Genomic DNA, 14,649 nt, shown 5'->3' on the forward strand with positions numbered 1-14,649 from the left:
TACACTACACTGCTGGGCTGTCGGGTGGTATACACGAAAAAATGTACAAAATCGTAGTCGGACGGCACTCTATGCGTATTGTATGTGTTGTTTTTGAGACGTGTTTCAATGTACAGTGTTTACGTTGCTCTGAGCGGGCCAGCTCATGCGGCTTTCGTAGTCGGGCGGCGACGTGCTCCTGAATCCCGCCCACAGGCGCCGCGCTATCGCTAGGTTAAAAGCGCCATGACATCACAATCACATCTTCACCCTTCATTAACACCTTAACTCTCCTTTAACCTCCTCTTCCCCCCTGGACCCCGCCGGGGTGGCGCAGTGGTTACGGTGCTCGACTTCTGTGCTCAAGGGGCGCGGGCTCGAATCCCGGCCTCGGCGGCCGCCTTTCGATGGGAGCGAAAAGCAAGGCACCCGTGTGCTGCGCGTTGTCAGTGTACGTTAGAGAACCCCAGGTGGTCGAAATTTCCGCAGTCCTCCACTACGGCGTCTCCCATAGCCTGAATCTCTTTGGGACGTTAAACCCCACAAACCAAACCAAACCATCTTCCCCCCTGCCCCAGTGTTTAGTAGCAGGCCAGAGTCTCTTTGTCACCGGCCGACATCGGTCGACGCTGCTCGTTCACAGACCATGCAGCAAAAGAGGCGGTGTCAGTTTATGCCGTCATCAGCTACACCGGTCGCCAGATGAGTAAGCTGTTCACGAAGAAATAAATACTAGTTTTAAAAATATATGCAGCTCCGATGGAGCTGAAAATTTGAGGTTTAGTTGCTTCGCACATCGGAATTAAGATTCAATAAACCATTTATTTTCCGAAATTGGCGTTATGACCTATTTAGGAGCAAAATCGTGAAAGCCTACCCTTCCTCGTATCATTTGCATCTCATCGTCGCCTTTTATCGGCGTTCGTTGCAGGGCTACATATATTTATAATTGGCTTACAGGAAAGGCAAGGCGCAGTAACTGTTACATTCTCTGCAGCAAGTGTGAGTTTGGACGATACACCATCGGTCCTGTTCAGTCCGTTCCTTGGCGCGCGTTCAAGTGGGGAATTTCAGATGACAGGAACGCTAGAGAAGAGCTAATTTCGTGGAATCTCGTGGAATATGACAGATATCGCTTACGGGATTTCATTCCAGGGACATAGAAATGCTTCCGCCTTACTAACAAAAGGTAAGGATGGAAGCGCGCTGTGCTCGGGCACAATGTGTAACTGGTTCGTTCGTCTTAATTGGTATGCCTTTGGCGCGTCTCCACCGCCATTTATTCAACACAAAACTATGATATTGAGCCACGTTCACCAAGTGCTGCTACGTGATGTCACTTTGACAAGTTCTGTTTCATGACCTCAGGTTTTCGATGTATTAAGGAGGGAGTAAATGCGGAATTAAAGACAGGGAATGTTTAAAGTTTCCCCTTTCATGTTCACTTGTAATTCTGTGCTCTATCACTCGGTTATTGGGGTAAATAGTTTCATCATCATCATCAGCAGTAGCCTGATTATACCTACTGCAGGGCGAAGGCCTCTACCCTATTTCTCCAATTAACCCGGTTCTGGGCTAGCTGCATCCACTTGACCCCTGCGAACATCTTAACCTCATCTGCCCAACTAACTTTCTGCCGCCCCCTGCTGCGCTTTCCTTCTCTTGAAATCCAGGTTGTTACCCTAAGCGACCATCGGTTATCCTATCTTCGCACTACATGTCCTGCCCATGCCCATTTCTTCTCCTTGATTTCCACTAGAGTGTCAGTAATTTGAGTTATTTCTCTGACCCACTCTGCACGCTTCCTATCTCTTAATGTTACCCCTACCATTTTTCGTACCATAGCCCTCGGGATTGTCCTCAACTTAAGTAGAACTCTCTTGGTTAGCCTCCACGTTCCAGCCCAATAACATTACCTTAGTCTTCGGCAAATTGATTTTCAAGCCTACATTTCTACTTTTCCTGTCTAGGTCACCATTCATTCTTGTTCATCTCCTGAGTTACTTAGCAAGGCAATGTCATCAGCAAAATCACAGATTACTGAGGTATTCTCCATCTAGCCTTATACCTAACTGCTCCCATTCCAAGTCTCTGAATACTTCCTCTAAGCAAGCTGTGAATAGTACTAGAGAGATCGTGTCTCCTTGCCTAACACCTTTCTTTATGGGAATTTTGTTACTTTCTTTATGCAGACCCAGTCGGAAAAAACTACAGAAAATTTTCTGATGATACGACAGAATTTCTGTGCGGTTTTCGACGGGAAACCTGTAGTGACAACAGAACATTCTGTAGTAACATCAGACATTTCTGTAGTTACAACAGAAAAGTGCAACAGAACTACAGACAACAGAAATATACTACAGAAAAACTACAGAACTAATGAAACATTTGATGGTTACGACAGAACTACAGGATATTTTGTCGTATTTTTGACACAGTTCTGTAGTTTTTTTCCGACTGGGGATCTATGGTTGCTGTGCAGCCAGTATAATTATATATATATATATATATATATATATATATATATATATATATATATATATATATATATATCACGGGTCTTTCACGCACGGTTCATCTACCACTTGATTTCGCAATACCTGCAACACTGCAGAGGTTTGTACTGAGTCAAATGCTTTTTCGTAATCAATAAATGCTATGTATAAGGGCTAAGAGACTTCTGATGCGCGTACAAGACGAGGGTGAGACGTTTGGGCTTAAACTGAACATTAAAAAGACAAAGATCATAGCGCCTTGTCCTATCAAGTCCTGGAGCATCATGGGACAAGAAATGGAAGCTGTGACAGATTTTCTCTTCTTGGGCTCCAAGATTACCTCGGAAGGAGATTGCAGCCATGAAATTAGGAGACGCCTGCTTCTGGGAAAGAGAGCAATGGTTAGCCTTGACCGCCTAGTAAAGAGCAGAGACATTAGTCTGCCAACCAAGATCCGTATAACTCGTGCTATGGTCTTTCCAGTTGGGATGTATGGATGCGAGAGTTGGACTGTGAAAAAGGCTGACTGTCGAAGAATTGACGCGTTTGAATTGTGGTGCTGGCGAAGACTCTTGAGAGTTCCTTGGACTGCCAGAAGATCAAATCAGTCGATATTGTCGACCATAAACCCTGACTGCTCATTGGAGGGTCAAATTCTAAAGTTAAAGCTCAGCTACTTTGGTCATCTGATGAGAAGAGAGGAGTCGCTGGAGAAAGATTTGATGTTGGGAAAGGTTGAGGGTCGCCGGAGAAGGGGTAGGCAGCGAACGCGATGGTTAGATGGCATCCTCGAGGCACTGAAGATGAAGTTATGTGATGTTAGGAAGATAGTGAGAGACCGGAAAGCGTGGCGTGACATGGTCCATAGGGTCACGAAGAGTCGGACACGACTGAACGACTGAACTGATAAGGGCTGGTTATATTCCGAACATTTTTCTGTCGCTTGGTTGATGGTATGGATATGATCGATAGTAGAGTACCGTTTCCGAAAACCTGCTTTGCTTTGCTTGATTGCTGTCTAGTGTTGTCCTGATCCATAGTTTACTGGAAACTAAATATTCGGGATTAGGCAGTAGAGTAAAAGACTTAAATTTTAAGGTCTTCTTCATCGTCGTCGCCATTTTAACTGTGTTCTTGTTTTTCTTTTTCTAACTATGTTTTTCCTTTCTTTTTCTTTTTTCTCTATATTTTTTGTGGCCATGACATGCTCTTGAGACATTATCCATGGCGTTGCTGCGTTGTGAATAATCAACACGGCGGGTGATCTGTGCTTATGCTTCGGACGCCAATGACAACGAGGCAAAACTGCGATAAGCAAACTGTAACGCTTAAAAAAAAATCCGAAGCTAATGGTAACATTTCCTCGTGATGATGTTTGTTTTCACGTGGCAGTTGCAGCGCCAACCGACCATTTTTCGCTGACTTGGATGTTATGTATGTAGCTACGGTGCTGGCCTAATATTACGCACACGCTGTCAAGAGGCTATGCAGATTTTCGCACAGTACATGCTGGCTTATCCAAAAAGCACAATCTCCAACAGTGACGTGGGTGACAATATAAACTGGCAATTCTGCGTGATACAGCTAGTGTCTTGATTGTAAAAGAAAAAGAAAACGAACTATACGTAGGAATATTTTGCTTACACTGACACTTAAATGTTGCAGGATGACATAAACTCATTCATTGGTCACTCTCAGCCGGTTGGCACTACTACATCTGTCGTAACTGCTGCAAACACGGTGGGCGAGTAGAGTACCGGAATAAAAAACTGCTTTAGGACAACAAAAAATGACAGCATGCACATTGACGTCATGTACTCCGCAATGCATTTATTCCCTCCGCGACCATCTGCTCTCCTTTTATTCTTCATATTTTATTTTTCTCTACTTCAAAGTTGAGTCCTCCTCTATTACGTCACGCGAAGTCATTGCAGCCGCCGTTGCAGCAAAGATATTCCCGGAAGGCAACTGGCGGTGAGCTGACACGTTTTTCTGTAGTCCTGTTCCATTCTCCAGGGTTAAATTATGCGCGCACATTATCAAGGCAAAGAGCAGTTTTTTTTTCTTCAGTGCATGCTCAGCGAGTACTAGCTGTCCTCTGTATCACGACAAACACACAAGGACAAGGAAAGAATAGAACTAATGTAAACTCTCAATTATATGAGAACTTGTACGTACAAATTGCGTTACAACTAAAAACCAAGTAACTAAAAGCGGCATAAAATACTAATACTTTCAGCAATAGTCATGGAAATATAACTGGCATTTATTCTTGCCCAGTACCAATATCTTTAAGAAAAATGTTCCAAGCAATCTAGAGCAATGGAAACAAGCACCTCCAGCTTTTCTGGACATTGCTTTTGATTGTGAGGCAACTGTTTGAAACATTATGAACATGTTAACGGGAAAGCTCCAACACAGTGGTGAGCTGGTGCCTCTAAAGTTTTCCCTGTATTCGCATCGAGTAGTTAAGCGGGCTTTAGAAAATCAACGTTCCACGTTCTTGGCACTAACGGTGAGGAAACTGTGGAATATTGTGTGACACTACGATGAGCATATCGATGCAAAATTACTCGTCTCCCAGTGAGTAGCAAAATCTTGCTCTTAAGGTTTGTCCTGCGTTCACACTATAGATTTATGTTTGCCACAGAAATCCATTAGGGCGCATTTTGGACAAAGGATAGCTGAAAACTATAAACCTCCAGAGGGTGTAGCTACCGTACACGAAAAATTTGAGTTCATAAACAAATCTAACAGAAAAAAAGGGACTTGCGTAGAATTTGGGTTTTATGAATACGAAGAAACATGAGTTGTAAGTGTTTCATTTACAACAGCTATGTGCGCTATGAACATCTCCGGTCGGAACAGTGCGCGCTTAGCTTTAGGCACTAAATCAAACATAGTCACAATCTCAATATACGGCGGTTTTAAGAAGGACGTGCGAACGTGTAGCCATAATAATATCAGATGCTAACAGACACAGCAGAAGTATGCATAAAGGAACTTTAAAAACAAGCTAATGCCTGGAATGCCTGACTAAAACGAAGTTATTGATATTGTATTTTTCATTCATATAATGTAGCTTCATAAATATACTAATAGCGTCTTTTTTGTGCCTTTTGCAATAGTATATATTTGCACAACCGTCGAATATTCTAGCGCAGCTTCAGAACGTCGCCAAAAATGTATTTAAATGAAACTGCTTATTTCTGCGGCCGTCGCAGCATCCAGAATCATTCGATTAGTATCCATTAGCGGGTGCAAGATATGCGTTCCTTCATTTTTTTCTTTCGTTGCTTGCGAGAAGTATGTACCGAATCACCTTTTGAATCTGAAGATGTGAAAAGAACGTAAGGGGGTGCGACAAACTCATCCAATTCATTGCGAACGGACATTTCTCTATTTTTTTTTGTTCGCAGTTTGCGAACAGCCCGACAGGGGCCTTAACGCGTGTAGCGATGTCTGCGCTACAATGGCAACGCCACTGGCATGAGCCAAGGTTCGTGAGAGAGGGAGGTCTTGCGTCGATACCTTTCTTGCCATTGTATTGCTAAGCAAACACTACCCTAGGCGTATTTGCCTCGTTCCTCGCTTGCGCTTCCTTTGTAAGAGCCGAGTCTTGTCGCGTGCGCCGCCCCTCACCACCCATTTCTGGCAGTTCACGCTGGTGTGGCACAGACAAACACGGCCTTAAACACGCGACATCCGGCGACAGATAAGGGAAAGCCTGTCGAAAGCAACCCCAAGGTCAAGGTGCCGCTACATATACACGACGTATAGGAAGAGGGACAAAAGTCCTAGGTTTCAGAGGTAACTCATTTCTCCACACGGTTTCGATGTGCAGTTTCACCAAACACCTGCAATAGGCTTGCGCGATGTTAAAAATATAGGTACTGAACAAACCTGAAAAACGAAGAAAAAGTGTTGTGAAATGTTTTACGTACGTGCGGGATTTTATTGTGTTTGTGAATGTTGACAATGAAAGCGACAAGCAACAGATTACCAAAAAGTGCAGATTTTTGTTGAATGTTCAGATTAACTAAGGTTCACGCACGCTGAGCATGCATGAAATTGGATGTCTCCAATTTCTGGAACTATGCTTGGTACATCTGCTTGGCACGCGGGGCAGATTCGTTGGCCGTATCTACCACGCACTAAAAAAATGATATTTTTTATCAAAAATGCTAATTGACAGAAGCCAAAATCTGCTTACAAACAGTGTTTCGACACAAACCTCAGAAATCTAGTAGCCAATCAAATAAATATTATTTGCAGTTTCAGCCACGTGGGACCAATGGTAGAAAAATAAGTGATGATGTACACGTACTTAGCACTATTACTGCAATATTTCAAGTTTGGAAAGACATGCAACATATTTCGAAGGAAATAGGACACCTACACGATCAAAGAGGTAGTACCAACAAAAGTTTCAGGTGTATATAATAGTACTGTGAAGATAAACTGAAGAAAACGATGAATTCACAAAACAAGAGAGTGAGGAAGAATTTGGTTACAAAATGCATACATGTGCAAGCAAGATATCGGCGCACTGGGAGGAATCCAGCGTCGGACAAGTCTGAACATGACTTAGAGCCTCTGTCTCGGCGGCGGCGTCAGCTACTCTCCCCCTCGCGGCACTGTAGGTTTGAAGCAGAAGACCAGTACGCACATTATTGGACCTCTTAGGCCGTCGCCAATGCTGCTTCCGGATTTGGGCAGTTCAAGTCTGAACGGTTCTGCGGCCTATAAAAGAAGGCGGGCTGCCGCTTAGGGCCAGACCGTCGAGAGCGCCCGCCGAGGGCAGTGCTGCGCTCTTGGGGGGGCGTAGTCGCGGGCAGCGAACGGAGCCTTGACCTCACGCACCGAGGCCCATAGTGCACTGGACAGGATTTGTGGACAGGCTTTGTGGACATGATATATGAACAGGATTTGTGTGCATAGCGTGTCTGCACAAACTGTCAATAAAAAAAAACTGCAATTGCTTAGCTCAGATAGGCCAGGATATACATAGCGAAAACTATGCTTTGGTTTGGTTGAGCCTGGCTATTCAATATATTAAGCTGCACCGGATGACTGACTATACTAAATGGTCTTCTCCATGTAGTTCGGCAGTTGCCGATCCTATAGACTTGGTGCCGCCGATTAGCGAGGCGTTCTTCCCGCTCTTTCGACGTCTCCGACATTCTCTTAGCCTTCCTTGCTGAATTCGCACGTTGTCGGACGGCCTTGCGCCATGCGATGATTTCTGGGTTCGTTACCGCTTCTTCGCGTAGCTTTTTGTGATACGGTGCACAGTACGCGTGCTCCCCAACCGCCTCTTCATCCATTGCACATCTAGGGATAACCCCGCATTGCGACTTATATTCTCAGCGGCGCGGCAGGCAAATGATCAGACGCTTCGGCGGCGCAGCAGAGAGAGCCCGGCGCATTCTTACTGAGGCCGCAAAGCCGAGCTTGAAGCCACGGGCTGGCGACGTGAGGAGACCGATGCGGTTGCGGCAGGGGAGCACCTGCGGCTCGATGCAACCCGTGTCATGGTAACGGTGGGTGCATGCGCTGTTCTAGCTCCGGTGGGTACCGCGAGAGGCGCTTCTGCTAGCCTAGTGTAGATTTCATTACAAAATATTTCGAACAATTGTTTCGATACTACGATAGAATGAACAAAGCAGGATCGAGAACACTATACTATCACCGCAGTTTCTTTATTTATTGCATGAAAGTATATCAACCCTCACAGGCGTCGAGCCCGGCTTAACCAGTTCACATCCCGCAGCCCGTCATACACAGCCACGCAAGCAATCAGCTGTCACTTCGCCCAGACAACAAAATTGCTGAAGGCACATACATGCATCGAGAGAAGGCAGAAGGTCGATCCTGCGCAACTTATACCCCTGCACCATAGCACTCTCTTCTCAGAACAGATTCGATGGCTGGCCCTGTGTGGTGATCTCTCCCCAGGCTCTTCCACAAGATGAACAATCGCATGAGCCCAATGTCCTTTTTGTGACTCCTTTGAATATTGTTCCAAAAGCATGGCATCACGACAACACACAAAGTACTTATCTGTAGTTTCTGGCTGCTGGCGCAAGCGACAGTCCACTGACCATGGCACAAGAGTCCCTTTTGCAAGAAACCACTTAAAAAAAGGAACAGCTTTGAGGTCCATTGAATACGCATTCGTCACACCCGCTTTAGTACGCTGTTATCTAGAAAAGAGAGTTAAGGCTGCCAAATATATCGTTACAGCAAATAATGCCTCAATCAGAACTTTTGTCATATGTCTTCCAGATAGACTATATGGATATTTTACGGAACGCCGTGCAGTGAGAAAATGGAATGTGTCAGCAACTTCCCTAAGAAAAAGCCCACAAACGTCCCTCACATCTATTACCAGTGGGCGCAAACAAAATAGACAATTGAGCACTTAATTGTCTGTTAAACAAAGCTAAATGAAAGGGATGGCTTGCTGTTTTAAGGAAGAAAAACTTTGAAATTAGCTGATGAACAAAGAAGTGCTGAAGACCAGCGACAGTAGCCTCCAGAAGGAGAGACAAATTGTCTCTACGCATAAGCTCCCATTCACAGCGTACACAAAAGTAACAATTGCATGCATTACCAGCATTTTTTATTTCAACAATACAACACCACCATAAAAAAAAAAGATAAGCTTCGAAACCAGGAAGACTTCTGAATAGAGACAACTCATCGAAAAGGAAACCCATCCAAGCCTGGGCTTGTCGCTTAACTGACAAGAGCTGCGAATTCCAGTGAGGCCTAATATTGATATACTAATGCAAGAGATGCCCCCCCCCCCCCCCAGAAAAAAATGAGAGGGTTTTATTCCCCAGGGACTTAACCAGAGCCACTTTGATTTGTCGTGGGTAAGATATAGGCACCCTAACTATCCCAAAACTGTTCGGTTACACACAAAGCCTCACTCACACCCTTTAATCAGAATAGAAAAGGGTAATGTCATGAACATATGCCAAAATCTTGGTTTTATGTCGTTATAGTGGGAAGCCATGAATTGCGGTGTTCTTGGAGATACTAAAACATAGTGGCTCAAGATATTCCATCTCAAGATAGTGGCAATCCCTCATGCCACAGCTTCCAAAGTAGCTGAGTTTTTCATGCACAACATAGTCTTGCGGCATGGCGCCCCTTCGTACGTCATTACCGACAGAGGGACAGCTTTCACTTCGCAGCTCATCGACCAGATATTTGAGTTGAGTTGCACGACCTATCGCAAGACCATAGCGTACCATCCGCAGAGCATTGGTCTTTCAGAAAAGTTGAATAAGACAATTGCGGACATGTTGTCAATGTACGTCGATGTGCAGCACAAGACTTGGGACGAGGTGCTGCCGTACGTCACATTTGCATATAATAAGCCCTACAAGAAACAACGCGCTTCACACCATTTCGACTTGTGTACGGGCGTGAAGTTCAGAGCATGCTCGGTTCCATGCTCCCGTGCCCAGATGATGACCAGCTTCCCCCAGATGCCCAGCAGTATGCCATCCGCGCTGAGGAAGCCTGCCAGCTCGCCCGTGTGCACATCGGGCGGCAGCAGACCTCTGACGCACACCGCTACAACCTTCGGCACCGCCAGGTTCACTACAAACCTGGGGACCAAGTCTGGGTGTGGACACCAGTTGGCCGTCAAGGCTTGTCAGAGAAACTCCTTTCCCGCTACTTCGGGCCGTACAAAGTGTTGCGTCGTGTGAGTGACCTCAGTTATGAAGTTATTACCGAGGGCGCCGCACTTCCATAACGTCGAAAGCCCAGCTCGGACATTGTGCACATTGTGCGGCTGAAGCCGTACTACCAACGATAACGTACGGCCACACCCTGTGACCACTCTCTTACTTTTCACACCGTTCTTACCAGCCGTCTTCATTTCTTTTTCCATTTTTTTTTTCGGAAAGGGGGGGGGGGGGGCGGGGGTAATGCCACCTAGCGTTGCCAGGTGGCGCATGACTGAGTGAAGGAGGACGAAGTTGGAAGGACGACAAAGTGTCGCTTGCGCTTTTGCGTTTGTGCTGCTCGATCGCTGCCGTTGTGTCTGGGCTAACCTCTAGCTATTCCTGGTGTATTTGTGTGGAGATTGACCACACAAATACAATTATTAAACATTTCAACAAACTTTCTGTACAACAAAGCCAACATAAACCAATAACATATATCAATGACCAATGTGCAAACGTGAAGTAGAGTACACGTGAAGACGAGAGCTGCCATCTGAGAGAGAGAGAGAGAAAACTTTTAATGAGCATACAATCAGTAAATATTCGCAGGAGCTGGGTGGTCGGTGCCCCTAGTCCAGGGCTCCGCTGGCAGCAGCTTACTTGCGGACTAGCTGGATAATCCAGGCTTGCTGGTCCAGGTTGTCGCTGGTCAGGGCCTCCTCCCACTGCTCGTGTGTCGGGCATGGCACTATTAACGTTGGGTCAGGTTTGCCCTGGCATTCCCAAGAGATGTGAAAGAGTGTGGGGCTTGCACCGCACCAAGGACAGTAACTCGTGTATTTTGTTGGGCTTATCTTATTTAAAATGTGAAGATTAGGGAATGTGTTTGTTTGTATTTTTCTCCAGTCTATAGCGTCCGAGGAAGGAAGGTGTTTATGTGGCGGTGAGAAAATTCTTCTTTCTAACCGTAGGTGTTCCAGCCTGTCGCCGTAGGGTCCTGAGAGGGGTGAGGTAGGGATGGGGATCCGCCCGGTTTGTGAGAGCTCGGGCTAGATCATTCGCTACCTCATTTCCTTCTAGGCCTTCGTGTCCAGGTGTCCATGTAATTGTGTGCGTCTGGTAGATGGAACGTAATATTGCACACGCTCTTTTGTGAGGTTTTCCGGCCAGGTAGTCCCTGCAGGCTGGTTGGGAGTCCGTCACTACGTGTGATGACTTATTTTGGTTTTCTTGTGTTTTTATGGTGATGGCTATTGCCAGTGATTCCGCTTCCGCAGGATCCTTGGCATAGATCGAAGCCTGAATAATTGGCCTCTTCTTGTGGTCAACTGCAGCTATTGTGAACTTGCCAGGTTCGCCGTAAGCCCCTATGTCCACGTAGACAACTTCCGCGTCTTTAGACAATTGTTTTTCCAATGATTTGAATCTGGCTTTCCTTCGACCCTTTTGTAACTCATGGTGCATGTGCTTGGGTATAGGGTTCACATAGATGTTGTTTCTTGTGGATGTCGGAATTTGTGATTTGATCCCAGAAGTTCTTTGTGCCTGCCATAGCCCTAGTTTTGACAGGATTTCCCTACCCGCCTGCGTTGTTGTTAGGCGTTGTTTCTGACTCTCTAGAACCGCCTCCTTGAGCTCCTCGAAGTTGTTGTGCACTCCGAGTGCCCAAAGACGTTCCGTTGATGTTGTTGGCGGGAGGTGTAGGGCCGTTTTATAGGCTCCTTTTATGATAGTGTCAATGGCCCTTTTATCAGTGAATCTAATTTCATGATATGGGAGCCCGTAGGTAATCCTGCTAACGACTAGGGCCTGTACAAGGCGTAGGGTGTCCTCCTCCCTCATCCCTTTCCGGTGCCAGGTCACCCTTCTAATCATTCTGAAAATTTGGTTGACTGTGGTTTTGAGTGTTTTGATTGTATAATCCACTCTCAAATTGCTTTGCAACCACAGCCCCAAAACTCTGATCTTGTCCGTCTCTTGAATTATCTGGTCTCCTAGAGAGAGCTGAATTTCTCCTGGGGACTTGTAATTTCTTCTGTGTAGCCTGATAAGTTCGGATTTTTCTGGGGAGCATTGAAGACCATTCTCCCTGACAAATTCTTCGACTAGGTCTATAGCGGCTTGCAGAGCTTCTTTTTGCGCCAAGGATCCCTGAGTAGCCCAGATGGTGATGTCGTCCGCGTATAAAGTGAAGCCAATATCAGTGCGGGCCAACAGTTTTTTTGCTAAATTTATCATTGCTATGTTAAATAGCATTGGAGAGATTATAGAACCCTGCGGTGTACCTTTGTTCGGCATGGGTACTTTTGGCGATCGGATCTCTCCAATTCCTATGGTGGCTGTGCGATCTGAGAGGAAAGCCTTCACGTATATGAAAATTTTCTCCCCGCAGTTGATATTGTTTAATTCTTGCAATATGGTTTGGTGGCCAATGTTGTCGAATGCTCCTTTGAGATCTAGTGCCAGAATGAAATTTTCGCCTTTTCGGGGTATGGCGTTGATGACTTCTTCCCTAATCCGGAGGAAAGCATCTTGCGTGCAGAGTCCCTTGCGGAAGCCCAGCATGCAGGAAGGAAAGATTTTGTTTTCGTCGATGTAATTTTGGAGCCTTAGGTGGACTACTTTTTCATAGAGTTTTCCCAGGCAAGAAGTGAGGGAGATAGGACGGAGACTCTCCACAGCCGGTGGCTTTCCAGCCTTTGGTATGGTGATGATATCCGCGTGTCTCCAAGCTGATGGGACCTGTCCCTTCTCCCACAGTTCTTCGTTGATGTACTTCGTTAGGTATTGCAGATGTTCGGTGCTTAAGTTCCTAATCATAGCGTAGGTGACTTTGTCTCCTCCAGGGGCAGTGTTTCTTGTAAATGTACGGGCGGCTGAGTAGACCTCCGCCAGTGTTATGGGGGAGTCAAGGGAGGGGTTTGGTTGACCCGCATATGAAGTTTGGCAAGCCGGAGTAGGGTCTCCTGTGTATTTCTTGTGCATGGCGGTGATCAACTCTGCATGTGTGCCCGGGTATTTATGGGCTATGGTGTGGAGGGTTCTTCTTGTGGCCGTTTTGGTTTTTGATGTGTCTATCATGCTTCTTAATATTGACCATGTTTTAGCCGTGCTTAGGGTACCTTTCAGCGAATTGCAAAAATCTGCCCAGTTTTGCTTGGCGAGCTTTATAGCATACTCTTGTGCTTCAGCCGTAACCTGTGCTATCTTCATTTTAAGTTTTCTATTTAATTTTTGCATTTTCCACCGTTTTAATAGACTTTTTCGGGCTTCCCATAAATGTAGGAGATATCTGTCTACTTCTGGGGTTTTTGTCGTTGTGTTGATTGTCTTGGTCGTTTTTGCATGAGCATCCTTCAGGCTTTGAAGAAAATCTTCAATTGTTGTGATGCCGTCGTGTGGCGGTCTAATTTGTCTGAATTTATGCCAGTCTGTTATTTTAGTAGAGCCAATGTTCCTTTTCATACGGGTTGTCATTAGGGATAAGCTAAGGATTTTGTGATCGCTGCCAAGTGTTTCTTCTAGATTGGTCCAGGTGCAATGTCTTATGTTTTTGTTATGTTTTTATGTTTTTTTTTATGCCATCTGAAAATACAGCAGTAAACAATGTAGTGTGATACCGACGGTAGATTACTGGCTATTGCACGATGAACCATCGATATCATCATCAGCAGCAGCAGCAGCAGCAGTAGCAGAAGCCGTACTATACCCACTGCAGGGCGAAGGCCTCTCCCATTTTCCTACAGTTAAGTCGGTCCTGTAATAGCTGTACCCACTTGCCCCTTGCAAAATTCTTAATGTCATACACCCACCTCATTTTCTGCCGCCCATTGTTACGCTTTCCTTTCCTCGGAATCCAATTGGTTACTCTCAGAGACCATCGGTTATTCTCTCTTCGCGCTACACGCCCTATCCATGACCATCGCGGTGCATCAGTCCATTACATAAGGCAAGCTAGTGTTATAGGCGCCAAGCTGTTTGAAAGAAACAAGAAGCGTGCCGCAACGGCGCAACAAGACTTTCATCACCTGGCAGTGCAGAATTACGGGAGTATAAATATGTCTTTATTTATTTATTTATTTATTTATTTATTTATTTATTTATTTATTTATTTATTTATTTATTTATTTATTTATTTATTTATTTATTTATTTATTTATTTATTTATTTATTTATTTATTTATTTATTTATTTACAGGTACTGTCCTATTCGTGACTGTTGCAGGTGGCCATAGGTAAGTAGAAAAGAAACGTATATACGGCATGTTAAGAAATACACAATGACATGAACATATGTACAAAGCACTTCGATTATTAGAGTGCGAAGAGTACAAAACTGCTCAAACTTATTATAAAATCAAAAACAAATTATGAAGCAGTTGTTTCTAATTTTAAGTTTAGCTTCCTGTCTTTGAAGAGCCTTTCGCACCTCTATAGCAACTGTAAGTTTGACCCGCTTTGATTACTGTCTTTTCAATGGCCATTTC

General features: G+C 45.1%; 1 long non-coding RNA gene across 1 annotated transcript in view; it reads left to right on the forward strand.

Annotated features, from left to right (window-relative positions):
- LOC146197678 (uncharacterized) overlaps positions 1-14,649 on the forward strand; it is a 42,533-nt gene that overhangs the window by 19,714 nt on the left and 8,170 nt on the right. Inside the window, exon 2 of the long non-coding RNA XR_014705675.1 lies at positions 14,361-14,397. This is a non-coding gene — a long non-coding RNA (uncharacterized LOC146197678). The remainder of the gene's footprint in view (positions 1-14,360; positions 14,398-14,649) is intronic.

Source organism: Amblyomma maculatum, chromosome 3 (genome assembly GCF_055883805.1).
Source record: "Amblyomma maculatum isolate TAMU_Amacu chromosome 3, ASM5588380v1, whole genome shotgun sequence".
Lineage (NCBI taxonomy): Eukaryota > Metazoa > Arthropoda > Arachnida > Ixodida > Ixodidae > Amblyomma > Amblyomma maculatum.